Here is a 15,846-nt window from a genome sequence, read left to right as displayed (position 1 = left end):
GATAGACAACAAACGCGCAGCTTCCATCAGTTTCGCATGCTTCAGTTAGCCTTTCTTCTTTCTGTCCTCGGGGATTTCAGACAATAGCCTGTCCTCATTTATTTTGTGCTTAAAAACAATATTTATTATGACTGCATGAGACATACTTATATGTGCTGTGTCCCCATGCTAAATCCAATGAAAATTAACAATTAATATGAGGCTAGATGATTGGAAATCAAGCGTACTCCCTTACCATTTAAGCATAAAATTTCAATTTTAAGGAGGCAGACTTGTGGAGTTTTACTTGGGATGTAGGTATTTAAAACAATAAGAAATGAGAATGCAGCATATCAAATGCCCAGGTAATTTTTATTATTACTAGAAGCCATTATGAACTTCTCACGTGTGTGTGTGTGTGTGTGTGTAATATTTTGTATGCTTTTATATAATGAGAATTTAAAATACTTCTTTTTGTTTTAGAGTTTCTTGGAGAGTATTGCAACATGATTTTCCTGTCTAATAAACTAACAAAATCAAAATAACCCGATTTTACAGTTTAAAGAGCTTTTTCTGAAAACAAATGATACAACTTACAATATAGCCTTTCAAATTCTTTGGAGTGAAGGAATCCTGGTGAGAGAATCTTGTTTTTGCTCTATGAATTTGTACAAGCCATTCCAATGCAAAACTGTGTCCTCAGATAGCTGCCTTTCACAGGTACTTTAATGATCATCCTGCAAAGTTGATTGTTATCGTCATTCCCAAGAAGGAGGGTGACATTTTATCAATATCACAGCATTTTCAAGGAGCATAGGAAATAACAGTATGCCAGTTCTGAGGGGGTTTATGAAGCAAAGAATTAAACTGGCAATTAACCCACCAGCAGTACAAGCCGATATACATATTAGAAGTGGGTCCAGTTAAACTGCCCTGATTATTAGCTGTTGTACATGAGCTAGTATGCACATATTTTCATAATCCACCATTTCAAGACAACACATTTTTTCTTCAGACTTTCAAAAACTCTAATAGAATTTTTATTATATGCAAATAAACAGCACTTGATTAGGTCCTGAGGCAGTCTCACCTGGATGTTCAGAGGAATGGCAATTGGAAGGAAGTGTATTTCATCACTGAAGTGTGTTTTCCCTTGGGGCATACCACCATTTGATTTTGACATTTATTTGTCCTATTTTATAAAGGACAAAACTACAATTACACTTTTCTTATACGCTACTTTGGGCATTGTGTCAGGAAAAAAATCAAATCAAAGATAGTGTTTGTACACAAGCAAGTTCAAAAGCAAATCTATTAACCAAATTCCTCGTTTGAGTCATTGTGCACTAAGAAATATTATTTCACTAGTACACAATATTGAGATCATAAGGAAAACTTAATGAGAAATCAACCTGAAGAAATGGGATCTCATCTGTATCCCTGCATAATGTCCTGTTGACTTTCAGTAACAAACAAAATAAAATAAAAAGTGTGTTCAGCATTTGATTAATTACTAAGTTCCTGATTGTCATTTAATTTTTAGGGTGTTGAAATAAAGGTGTTGCTTGATAATTAATTTGGTTACTATAACAATGAATAAATATTTGCCAAATAAATTTGAATGCATTTTAAATGTTTTTACAATCAATTTTAAAATTGAAATGATCACTTTCTCAGTCAGGAAATAATCTCCAACCCTATGAATAGTTGCCCTTACCTTTTTGTAATTAAGCTTGATTATATTAAATGCAATTGCAAAACATATTTCATTTTTCTATTTATCAAAATACTAGCTTGGCAAATGATTGTCTTAAGCAAGAAATATATGGCAGGAGACTGAGACTAGCCAATGACAGCTAAAATTTTTCATAAAAACGGAGAAACCTTTTATTGACTAATTGTTCTTGTGCTAGCCATTATAAAAAGTTCATTGAACTCAACAAATTGAAACTAGCTCAGAACTATTTGAAAATTTGTTTCTTCTCAAACACAAGATTTCCTTTAAAGCATATATTTATGAGAATAGCCTGGGGTATTAGAAGTATGTGCTGATAATAGTAGCACACAGGAGGCTGAGGCAGGAGGCTAGCTGAGGCTCAGTCAGAAACAGAGAGGGAGAAGAGGGATAGAGAGATAAAGGAAGGGAAAGAAAAGAAAACAGGGAGGGAAGGAGAGAAAAAGAAGTGAGAAGGAGAGGTATGGTTATGAAGTACCTTGGATGTTTAGTATGAAAATAAAATTAAAATCAGGCCTTGGTAAACTGGCTCTTTGTTTAAGAACTCTTGCTACTTTTCTAGAGGATTGGAGTTTATTTCCCACCCCTTTTACCAGCAGCTTTAACAGCCTGTAATCCAATTCCATGTGTACCTAGCTTTTAATCTCAACTCTCAGGAGGAAGATTCCAGGGAATCTCTTCAAGTTACAGGATAGGCAGAGACACATATTAAGTGACTGTCTCAAACAATCAGATAAAGAAATACACAAGACTCAAAAATTCTTTTATTTCCCTTAATATCTTCCTATTTTATAGGAGTGAGTGAATGCACTATGCCTTCAGCTCTGATGCTTAAATTCAAGGAAAGAATCAGGTGATCTGTCCAGCTGTTTATATATCAACACACAAATGGATAGCCAGCCTTTTTATGATCTCACCTCACTGAACTGCCTATCCAGAGTCATGTAGGCCCTGTGCTCTAAGAAAACATTGTTGTTGTTGTTGTTGTTGTTGTTGTTGTTGTCGTTGCTGTTGGTAGCTATAGATGTTGCTGTTGTTAGGATGGCCTTATTCCCTTTACTCTAAGGAGACATAACTAATTTGGTAGATGAGGATGAGACCAGAAGATGAAATATGGATTATGGGAGACCATGATTCCTTCAAACTTTGTGAATGGAAAAGAGCTGCATAGATTCCAGCTGCTGCTTGTGGTTGTATTGTAATACTATGAGATCGAAAAGATGCCAGAAAATGGTTTGATGTCAAGAGGCAACCAGAGACCTGTTTTACAGTCAGTGAATATGTATAACTTGAGCTTTATCTCCCTGTGAAGCTGAAAAGGTCTTTAGAAGAGAGAAACATCTCCCACCCCTACAGAGATTGGGAGCATGGTTCTCAGTGACAACCAGCCAATGGCCAGGGGTGCTGGAGCACTGCTCAAGGTGCCATACTTATGAGATGCTTGACATAACCATAAAAGAAGCAATTGTCCTTAAACTTTACAGTGGTATTATGAATAGAATCCTATATTTTATCCTTGGAGATAGTAAGAAACACTGAGGTGTAGAGAAGTCCTAAGAAAGCCACAGGATGAGCCACAGGGAACAGAAGCATTACTAGCCCAGAAAAGAATGATTATGAGCCTTTCTCTATATTGCCTTTCTCTGTATTGCCTTTCTCGATGGGCCATTTCACTATTAATCAAGCTCACATCAGTTAGGATAGGAAGCACTCACTAAATTGTGGCTCCAGAAACAGACCATGCCCATAAAAGACCTCTTTTTTCTGCCCAAGTGGTATTTAATATATTTGCATAACCATCAAGACATGTCCTCAAAGAAAGGCTGCACATTCCAGACTACTCCTGGTTGTAGCTCATGTTAGACCTGGATGACTGGGCCCAGCCTTGAAGAGGAAAAGGACACTGCACTGTTACCCTAGACCAACACAAAGTAAATGTCACCATCACAGTTCAGCCATGGAAGCAGGTGCTAGTCAAGACTATGTGAAGGATGTTATCCTGACAATACTGGGCAACACATATTCCATCTACACACCTAACTGAGGTTTCACCAGAGAATCAGTATGTACTTCATTCCAAGCATAGAGTTCATAGAGAGGCAAATAAATTATCTTAATTAAAACACTTCATGGAAAAAAACATACAAAAGTTAATTTGCTACTTAAGGAAATAATCATTTTGAGAATTGGCAAATAGATTCTTGCTTTCATTAATTCCATTCACTAGCTTTGCTGCATCTCAAGAAAAAAAATCTGTCCATTACAAATATGTGTGTGTGTTTCTGGGTGTGTATGTATATGACACTTATATACACAATATGTGTAATACATATATCTTATAATATATATACATATATATTTTTTGATACAGGGTTTCTCTGTGTAGCCTTGGCTGTCCTGTAACTTACTCTGTAGACCAGGCTGGCCTCGAACTCAAAAATCTACCTGCCTCTGCCTCCCAAGTGCTGGGATTAAAGGCATGTGCCACCACTACCCGGCTATTATTATATATTATATATAGTATGTGTGGGCAATTCTGGTGATTCAAAATTTTAGTAATAAGAGAATATTTTCCATACCCATTAAAAATCCAGCAAAGAAACACTACTTGTTTTCTTATTATTTTTATAGTTACATTATGTAATATAACTATGTACAGAAAAATGAAGAGATTTGGTTAACCAAGTTTAAAACATTAAAGATGAACGACTCTTCCCTCTTTATGTCTTTAATAATAAAAACAGACCAAAGATATCAATTATTGGTTAGCTCTGAAAAGCAGTATGATTAAAAGGTTTAACGGATGTTAGGTACTACAAATGAGGAATTTGTAAAATAGAGGAGAAAATTTATGTAGGGCAATTAAATATTTGTGAAGCTCAGTAATATGATGAGCATTGTGGAACATTTAAAAGTAGCTTCTGTTCTTGGTTTGTTTGGTTTTTTTTTCCCTTCCTACTTTCAGCATTTTGTTAACAGATCTGCCTAGCTCCTGAAGCTTTGAAAAGGAATTTAATGCACATGCATTTTACAAATCCTAAGCAGGAAGCATATATTAGTTCTTCAAAGCATATTGATATTTTTTAACTGTGGATTTTGGCTTTCATGTGATAAAACTTTAGTGATTTCCTTACCATGTCTTGTTAAGGCTTAAGTTCCTCATTTACATATTTGATGTCTCTCAGGAGACAGACAAGCTTCAAGTTAATTATCTATGTAGCTATAAGAACTCTTGTTTCCTGGTTAAGAACTCTTCACAAGTAAACTAATAGTTATTAAATGTTACATCAAGTCACCAAAAGTAATCAGGGTACACAATGAGAGGCACTAAACAGCCACTTAAATTTAATAAAAAAAATCCTCAACTTTCTGCAAGATAAGTGAATATAAATCAATTAAATCTCTCACATTAATTTTCAAGGAAAACAGACAGCAGAAACCAAACAGCTGAAAATCTTTGCTCTAGAAAGTGATTAGGCACTGCTGGAGGTTTGTAGAAATTATAAAATTTGGAAAATACACTCAGTGATCTCAGACCCATCAGAGACCCATAATGGAAGAAGAGAAACTTTGTCCTTTTATCTAATGAATATGAGTTATTTTGTAAGGCATACATGTACATATACACATATACATACACATATACACACACACATACACATATACATGCTCATAGATGTATGTATACATATGTAATATATAATAGAACATGAAGTATGTGCATCCTATGCTGGCATTAGATGAATAAATGTTTTATTTTCTGTACAGACAAGTTAATAAATATAAAAAGAAATTATAATCTTTGAATGCAAATATCTATTAAAGGTCTATTTCATAGAATGATAGGAAAGGTTGGAAAGAAGCAACCATAAGATAGACTTGACTTGCAGTTGGGAAATTGGAACCACAGCTATCAGGTGAGTTAATTAATCTGGGTATCGTGCAGTAAATGAAAATGTGCCATCTATTTCACAAGGGTCCATTGTGTCTTGCGTGTGAAACAAATTTACCCTGTTTGATTAAGGATTACTGATTGCCTCCAATTTATTATATGTATCCTATAATTAAGTCACAATGAGTTAGAATGAAACAGGGATGGTCTTCTCCACAAAGAAGACAACAAGCTCATTCTAGGAAGACCTTGGGGGTCATTCAAGAAGCAATTAAATGTTCTCTAGGGTACACTGAAAGGGAAAGTGCTTGGTGGGTTGAATGGCCTCTCCTTATATTCATGCTTCTCAACATTCTGCTCTTAGAGAAACAAATGAAACCATGTCATAAAATAACTCACGGTACAATCGGCATGGAAAACAATGCTGTCTTTTCTTCTATACTAAGGAAAATGTTGCACAGAAAATAATCTATACTTCCCAGAATATAAAGAGCAACATCTGCCAAACTGCAAGGCTTTGCCAGGATCTGTTTAAGGGAATATAAACAAATAAACATACTGTAGACTGGATCCAAGATCTTTAACTACTTTTGTTCTCCAGTATGCAAATAGCATACCTTGGAAAGTCTTTTCCGCAAGTGAGATGAAAAGAACCAAGAAGAGTATCTGTATTGTGCTGTGTGTTTGTATTAATGCTCTTATAAGTGAGCAGCATAAATAAAAAATCCTGCAAGGACTTTGCTAACAGTGGCATAGAGGAAGTTATTTAATATTATGGCAATAAGGAAATAAGATTGAACTCTACTGAGATTTTAAGTGATGAGAAAATACTTAGAGGCCTTTAGAGGAAACATTTGCATATCTGAAGGTGCCATCTTGTGTTTGCTATTTGGTCCTTATAAAAGATAGGCTCCATCTTACCAACAGAAACTAAGAGATTGGTGATAATTAGATTACAGGAGCAGACTTCCATTTCAATGCCACGGAGAAATATATATATATATATATATATATATATATATATATATATATATAAACTCTAAAGAGGCTAAATAAATCTCAACTATATAAATCATTGATCCTTAGGTTTATGGATAGCATTCACTGACTGTCAGCTTCATTTCCTCATTTGCAACAACAACAACAAAAGCCCTAAAATATACAGTCAAAGCTGCTACCAGAATGAAAACAGTGATGGGACCAGAGTGGACTTCTATGCTCTACTTAGTTTGTTTTTTTCTTTTCTAAAAACATAAAACCCATCAGAGGCTGCTATTGAATTTTTAATAAAAATAATGGCGTGATATGATATTCACCATATGTCCCTCAACAGAGGAATGGATACAGAAAATGCAACAATTTACTCAATGAAGGACTACTCAGCTATTTAAAAAAATGAATTTATGAAATTCTTAGGGAAATGGATGGATGTGGAGAATATCATCCTGAGTGAAGTAACCCAATCACAAAAGAACACACATGGTATGCACTCACTGATAAGTGGATATTAGCCCAGGAGCTCGGAATACCCAAGATACAATCCACAAACCACAAGAAATTCAAGAAAAAGGAAGACCAAAGTGTGGATACTTCGATTCTCCTTAGAAAGGGAACAAATACTCATGGAAGGGGTTGCAGAGACAAACTATGGAGCAGAGACTGAAGGAAGGACAATCCAGAGACTGCCCCACATGGGAATCCTTCCCATCTACAATCACCAAACTCAGACAATTTTGTGGGTGTCAGCAAGTGCTGGCTGACCAGGAGCCTGATATAGCTGTCTCCTGAGAGGCTCTGACAGTACCTGACTAGTACAGAAGTAGAGGCTCACAGCCATCCATTGGACTGAGCACAGGATCCCCAATGGAGGAGCTAGAGAAAGGACCCAAGGAGCTGAAGGGGTTTGCAGCCCCTTAGGAAGAACAACAATATGAACTAACTATACCCCCAGAGCTCCCAGGGATTAAACCATCCACCAAAGAGTACACATGGTGGGACTCATGGCTCCAGCTGCATAGGTAGCAGACCTAATCGGTCATCAATGGGAGGAGAGGCCCTTGGTCCTGTGAAGGTTCTATGCCACAGTCCCAGGGCCAGGTAGTGGAAGAGGGTGGGTTGGTGAGCAGGGGGAGGAGCGAGGGAATAGGGGTTTTTTTTTTTGGAGGGGAAACTGGGAAAGGGGATATCATTTGAAATGAAAATAAAGAAAATATCTAGTAAAAAAAAGAAAGAAAACTCTATTGGAGTGGTGTTCAAGCAGAAGGGTGACTTTTCTGAGGAACCAATAGAAAAGAGATCCTTGTTTCTGCCTTTAAGTTTTTTGGGGAAAAGGAAAACAAGAACATTCTTTTTTCTGTAATGACAGAGGCAAGGTTCTCTTTTGAAATGAGAATGTGATGGAGATGATGGCAGAAGTCAGGGATTTATGAGGTAGGTAAGAGCCAAACAAGGGTAACAGACAGAATGCCAAGCCCGGCCAACATGAAGCTGAAGCTACTATCGAATACCACCACTATTCATGGAGGTAGCACTTCATGCCATTGTATCACTTGTGTATTTCCAACCTTTTGTGATTTGATCCAAGACTGAAGAAATCACATAGCTTTATTGATCTGAATTAGGATGGTACTTGGTAGTTAACACAGAAGGACTGCACATTTAGATTTCTGAGGATGTGATGCTGTGTGGTTGAAGTACTAGATGACTTGATAACAGCAACCCAGTGGGATCAGAAAAAATTTGGAATTTCAGGTTTATACTCATATGTGGGAAGAAGTTGAACAGAAAAGAGAAAGTGAAGGTCACAGAAAGCTGAGGTTAATGTGAGTCTGGTAATTTGATAAAAGATCAGAAAAATATAACAGAATAGAATGTTTCACTGTATTGAAGTAGAAATTATTACAAGTGACTGCAATGCCCAAGGTAAAAGCACAGAGGTTACTGAAACAAACTATGTACCAAAGTCAGTAGCAGGGAAGTAAGAAGTGTGCTGAAGTACTTTATTAAACCAGCAATAAAGACATCCAAGTCATCCTGAGTGTCACTAGGAGTTGGGTTTGAAGGAAAAACAGTAAATGGGCTGTCACTGCCTGACCACTATGAGTCCACTAATTGGTAAAAGCAAACAGAAAACTTCAAAAGACAAAAGCATTGTAATTTTTCCCAGGGAAGATGATCTGCATGGCACAGGATATGAGGCCATTGTAGCTCCCACCCACAGGCATTTGTGGTGGTAGAGAAAACAGTAGCTATGGAAATTCTACCCGAAGGAACTTGTCAGTTTCTAGGACCACAAGGGATGGAAGCCTTTCATGAGTAGTTGGAGGATACAAAAAAAAATCAGGATTCCAGTGGTCAGTGAAGTGTTCAGGAGAAAAGTGTGGTGAAAAGAGGTGGCAAGCAAGATGAAGCTAAGGATGGCCATGGGGACACCAGAAACAGAGAAAGGGAACTCAATCCAAGAGTATCCACTCATAGTAGGGATTCAGCATGAGGGGTTCTCTGTTCCCCCAAAGCTCTGGATGAAATCTTCAGGAATAGCTAGACAGCTGGCACATGCCTGTCATTCATATCATTCCCAACATAAAGCAAAGTAGAAGTAGCAAAGGAAAGCAAATAGAGAAATAAATCAGACTTTAAAAAATGAGGTAGAATCAAAACCAGATTGTATGAGTTCACAGTTTTGTTTAGGAAGGTCTCTGGTTGTCATCTGGACACAGCATTTGTTAGTTCTTTTGAGGTTCAAACAATAAACAGAATGAGTCTCTTTGACTCATGTGTATTTTTAGAAATCAGACATTTTATATGCTAGATTTAGAGTAGATGACAGGCACAGTCCACTTATTTGGCCTTGTCACAGAGGGCTTGTCTTAGCTATCCTTTCTCTATGGCAACCTCAGACTAACATTCTCATTTTAGTAGACAGAGTCTGCTCTTTGTTTCCAGAACATAGTATTCGTTTTTCTGTCTCTATTGTGATCTCTCCCTCAGAACCCCCCCCCCCACTCTGTGTGCATGGCATTGATTGAAACTTGGTCACATTACGTACCCTGGGCTAATCAAACTCTAGATTTCCTGCTTTGCAGATGTTTGTTACCATGCCAAGATAGGTTGTTCTTTAATATCTCATTTTCCCCAAGCCTTATGTTCTCTCAAGATCACACTCTACTGTTCAATTATCATAAACAATTCTCAAAGATCAGTCCTTAAAGATTTTTTTTCATGTACTATAAATGTAATGACTTACAAAAATGTCTCAGACATAAACGTGGCAGTGTGTGTACATGCTCCTGCATACTGTTATTATACTGTCCACATAGGTATTCTGGCTTCTCCAACAAACTGCACACCCTTGAGGGGAAGGAACCTTATCCTGTCAACTGAAGCTTGAGTTCACCGCAGGGTTCTCTTATAGCAGGGTTGTAATAAAATGATTGTCTTGTAAGACAATTCGTACACATGAATTGGGCTGGAAAGAATGTGTTAACAAAAGGAATGCCTCCCCAGGAGGAATTTTAGGTTTCATAACAAGCTAGTGAAATATTTATGAACAAAATGGCCTTTGTACATCCTCCAATTATACAAACTACTTATGGCATCAGCCATCCCAGGGCAGTTTTATAAAATATATCTTTAAAGATAACAAATGTTATAAGATTGAAAACATAGATTTAAAAGAATATTGCTAACTGCAAACTTATTGAAAAATAAAATCCAAGTAAGTATCAGAAACTAATTTTGAGTGACATGGTTATTTACGAAGTTAATGAAACCTAAAGAATCATAATGTTCAAGAGTTGCTTTTCATCCTGACATGTTCTTTGAACACAATTCTCACAGATGATTATGCATCTGTACTTACAAGAGATAAATAAATAAATAAAAGAACAAGATGCAGGGTAAAGAGGCCACCTGCCTGAGCCAGTCTGGATGCGGGCCACCCTGTGCTGCAGATCAGTGGCAGAGTTTCTCCTTCACAGCTGGAAAGTGACTGCAGATTAATGGTGATCTCACAGCTGGCATAGCAGGTTACTATGACAGTACCCCTAGTGCTCTCCCTATGTCAAGAACGGCAGGTGCATAAAGGAATCACACTGTCCTGTAGCCAGTGGTCAGACCAATGGCGAACATTTTCCGTACATGGATCCATCCTCTTTATTTGTCTTCAGAACACAGGATAACACTCTTTTCAGGCTTCCCATCCAAGGTGAGTTGTGGGACCAAAAGATAAATAAAATACCAAATTGAAACCCACGACGCTTCGTAGTGGATTAATATCTAAATTTGGGAAATAGGCTGTTTCCTCTGGGACTGGATCCTCGGAGTTTTTTGACACAAATTTGAGGCAATAGAAAATAAATGAAGCCTAATAGAGCTCAATTTACAAATTAGGTTAATTTAAGAACCGAAGGAGACAACAAATGTACAAAAAAAAAAAGTAGAGTTTCCATGAAGCCTCAAAGTCCACAGTAAAACAGCATCTCTGTAATTCGTTAGGAAGCATGTGGTGAAAGTAGGGTAGGAAGGAATGGAGAATGTTCAAAAACAAAGCATTGTTCACACCACAATGAAGTCACTTAAAGTCTTGCTATTGTGTGAGATTTATATAATCCCAACAGATACAATCATTCACCTCCCTGCCCGGAGCCAGCTTGTTGGGGTGCATTAGATGCCATCTTCTGCCTCTTGGCTCTTGGTACAAAAACAGACCAAGAATGATAAATGCGCAGTATTTTCTTAGTTTAAAGAGTGTACTGATATTTTCAAGTGCCTCTCAAACACACACAGTTTTGACACCTAAGTCTAAAATCTAGCTACACCTGAAAAACTGGAGCATTCGCATAGCCTACTTTTTGGCCGAATTTTGAACTTGATTTATCATCTCATGCATGCTTTTCAACCACCTACTCTGGGGATTTCAATAAAAATTTCATGAGAAAATTTAATAGAAAAAAATGGAAAACTACTAAAAGCAAATGTAGGTGGCCATGTCTCTGACTCTGGAGCACAAAAGGACTCACAGATCAAGACCCAAAACACTCAGTAAAGAAAAGGCTAAATCAGAGCGGCATAGATGTTCTTCATTGTTAACAAAGACTAATAGATTCACAGTCAAGGAAGATGTTACATTTATTAAAACAAAAACAATGAATTAGGGACTAATTTCTATAATCTGAAAAACAAAACTCTTTAAAAAGCCAAACAAAGAACAGGAACCTCACTAAAACACAAAAAGGAGTGAAAGACAGGGAGAGGAACTTACACAAGGGAACACAGACAGCTGAGTGTTTGAGGAGACATTAGATCAGAATTATTACCAGAAAAGTGCAAGATAAAATTAAAATATTACTTCTTATCCATGACACTTTCAAATACAAGGAAGTTGATTAACATTAACAACTTGTCAAAATGTGTGAATAAGTCATTGTAGTCATTGTAGAGAGTAACAGGGCAGGTGTAGTCAAAGTTTGAGGGGTATAACCATTGACTAGCCAGTCACTATTTAGAGCATGCCACCACAGTATCTCCACATTTTTGTTTAAGGGGTCATTAGAAAAAGACAATAAATAAATATTTATAAACTGTGCCTTGTTTAGACAGTGAGGAATAAATCCAAATTACTTTGTTGGGCATATTTGCATACATATATAGAGAGCTAGAATTACAGAAGTTGTGAGGTGCCATGTAGGTGAACTGGGTCCCCTGCAAGAACAGCCAGTGTAGTTAACTGATAAGTCATCTCTCTAACCCCAAGGCTATGATTTTATAGATCCCACATTTCTCAATTCTACTGCAAGGAAAGAAAAAAAAAACCTTGGACTGATCTGTGTGTCAGGAACAAAGTTGGACAGAAGCTCTCATGCCAGGTCCCTGACAAAATTAATAATCTGACAATGTTTAGATAAACAATAAAATATATTGGATATTCATCACAGACTCTAGAGACACACAATATTATGAAAAAGACCTTGTACAAGTGCCAGGGAAATAGCTCAGCATGTAAAATGATAGCCTTAAAGGACAGGAGTTCAACCCATAAAACCAACTTTAAAAAGCTGGCTACGGTTGGTGTGCACTTATAATCCCAGCACTGAGGAGCCTGAGACAGGAAAATCATGGGGCTTTCTACAGTCAGCCTAGCCTGTTTGCACAGTCCTCAACCAGTGGGAAACCTTGCCTCAATAAAGGTAAATGCCACATGAAGAACAGTGTCTTAATTAGGGATTGCATTGCTGTGAAGAGACACCATGAACAAGGCAACTTTTATAAAGTACAACATTTAATTGGGGCTGGCTTACAAGTTCAGAAGTGCTGTCCAGTGTCCAGGCACAGTGCTGGAGAAAGAGTTGAGAGTTCTACATCTTGATACAAAGAAGCCAAGAGAAGAGACTATCTTCCAAGCAGCTAAGAGGAGGGCTCAAGGCCCACCCTATGCATACTTCCTTCAACAAAGCCACACCTACTCCAAGGCCACACCTCCTAAAAGTGCCATTCCCTGGGCCAAGAATATTCTAACTACCACATTCCACTTCCTGATCCTAATAGGCTTGTTCAAACACATGATTCTATGGGGGCAATACCTAGCCATAGCATAATGTAGAATACATTTAGTCCAACTTCAAAAGTCCCCATAATATATGAGTCTCACCAATGTTAGAAGTCCACAGTTCAAAGATTCTTCTAAGATTCATCCAATCACTTAACTGCTGTTCCCTAAAAAATCAAATCAAGAAGCAGATTACATACTTCCAACGTCATGTGATATGTATCACCATCAAAAACCTCATAGTGACAAAATTCTGGACCAAAGCAAGACTGAAAGCCATCTGGGTAAACTCTAAGCTTGCATCTCTATGTCTGATGTGAAAGAAAACACTCTTTAGATCTCCAACTCCTTTCTGTTTTGTTAACTGTAGTACAATTTGCTTTGGTTGGTTCCAGGCCTTTCCTAAACAGGTATGCCAAACATCTTAGGGTTTCAAAGGCAACTGCAATGTTACAGGCTTATGTTCCAATGTCTGGGATCTACAAATGATCATCTGGGGTCCTCCAAAGGGCTTGGGTGGATCACAACTCCAGCTCTGTAGCACTCCAGTGTTTGGTTGACTCTACTCCATTGCCGATGCTTTTCTTGGTGGCCAATCCATGGTGCTGCTATCTCCAACTTGCTTGGGTATCTGATGGCAATCAGATTTTAACCAATAGTCTCCAATGGCTCCTTTCATGATCCCAAGCCTCAGCTTCTTTGCATGACCCCTCCAGTCCTGGACAATCATCTGCAACTGAAGCTGCACCTTCAGCAGTGGCCTTACCTGACCTCTCACAGTGCCAAGCTTCAGCTACTCTTCCATGACCTCTACATACCTTCAAAACTAGTACCACCTGCATAATTCTTACACATTATCAAATACAGCTGCAGCACAAGGCACAACCTTGGCTATCTCTGGAACACAGGTTCTTTGTGTTCTCAGAAAACACTTCCCAGAATATTTCACTTCAGTGATGCTGGACTCTTCTTAAACAACACTAATTTCTTAGCTCCAGCTAACCAGCATTAATTTTTCCTTGTAGTCTCTTCTATTCTTGACTTTAAAGCCAGAGCTATATGGCCAAAGCTGCTGAATTCTGCTATTTACTGGAACATAGGCCACTTGTTTTATTACATTATTACCAGCTTTCTGTTTTCCAATTTCTAAACTGACTGAGATTAACTGTCCTGGAAATTGCTCTGTAGACTGACCATGAACTCAGAGATATGCAAGGCTCTGTCTCTTGCATGCTGGGATTAATGGTGTATATTACCATGCCTGGAACCAAGATTTTCTCTTCTTGGAACTTGTTCTGTACAAACCTGGGCTTGAACTCAGAGATTTGCTTGACTCAGTCTCCTGGGATTGAAGGAGTGTGTACTACCAACCCTGGGTTTAACCTATTTATGGCCACTATTCATCAAGATCCAGATTAAAAGCCTGTGTCTTCCATTTCTGGATTGAAATTCATCTTAGATTAAAAGTCCAAATGAAAATGATAATCAAGTAATAATAACACCTAACATGACATAATCATTCCTTTTTTAATGGCAATGCATAAACAATAGGCTTAGTTGGGTGGGATTTTGCACCCAAAGTCACCACTCAATCTGTTTATCGCCTCTAACACAGGATTTAGCTCCACTGCACTTCTTTGTAACCTTTTATTAGGTGAACCATACATTTTGTAGCTTTCCTTTCTAAGCTTGCTACCCTTTATCAAAACTCTCTTCATGAGAGTAAACCAGAGGACAAAGTCTGTGCTGGGCTTTTCTGAGACTTCCTTTCTTAATGCAATTAATCAAAATCTCTTTACCAAGCAGACTCTTCAGATAAGAGCAAAAGCAGCCACGTTCTTCACAAAAACATTATAAGAATGACCGCTAGGTAACATACTAACATTCCTCTTCTCTGAAACTTCTAGAGGCAAATTCCACAATTCAAATAACCCTCAGCAACAAAATCTTCTGTATTACTATTAGGATAGCCAGTTAATCCCCATTTAATGCATTCCACTGCTTTCCAAATACAAAGTACCCAAATCTACATTCTTTTAAACAAAAGCATGGTCAGGTCTAACACAGCAATGCCCCACTCCTGGCACCAACTTCTGTCTTAGGGTTTTCATTGCTGTGAAGAAACACCATGACCAAGGCAAGTCTTATAAAGGAGAACATTTAATTGGGGCAGTTTATAGGTTCAGAGGTTCAGTCCACTATCTTCAAAGTGCCACCACAAATGAAATTTAAGATTGACCTATGATCTCCACAAGCATGTGCACATTTGTACATTCATACACAAACAAATACTCATGATAGTAAAAATTTTATATCCTATAGCTAATATTTTAATTAAAATTTCTTTTTTTTAAGATTTATTTATTTATTTTTATGTATATGAGTACACTGTAGCGTGCAGAGGGTTGTGAGCCACCATGTGGTTGCTGGGATTTGAACTCAGGACCTTCAGAAGAACGGACAGGGCTCTTACCTGCTGAGCTATCCCATCAGCCCTTAAAATTTCTTTCAATTGATTTGTTTTATTACATTATGATGAGAATAGATACATAATTTCAATTTATCTGGATTTGTTAACATTTAAAAACATATTTCAAGTAAATAGAATTACATGACATTCTTCATTCCCTTTTATACCCCAATTCCTCCCAGAGACCCTCCCTTGAAAACCTGCCATACCTTTCTTTCTTATTT

Source organism: Mastomys coucha, unplaced genomic scaffold (genome assembly GCF_008632895.1).
Source record: "Mastomys coucha isolate ucsf_1 unplaced genomic scaffold, UCSF_Mcou_1 pScaffold20, whole genome shotgun sequence".
Taxonomy (NCBI): Eukaryota; Metazoa; Chordata; class Mammalia; order Rodentia; family Muridae; genus Mastomys; species Mastomys coucha.
The sequence above is the reverse complement of the archived record's forward strand: the minus strand, read 5'-3'. Positions refer to the sequence as shown.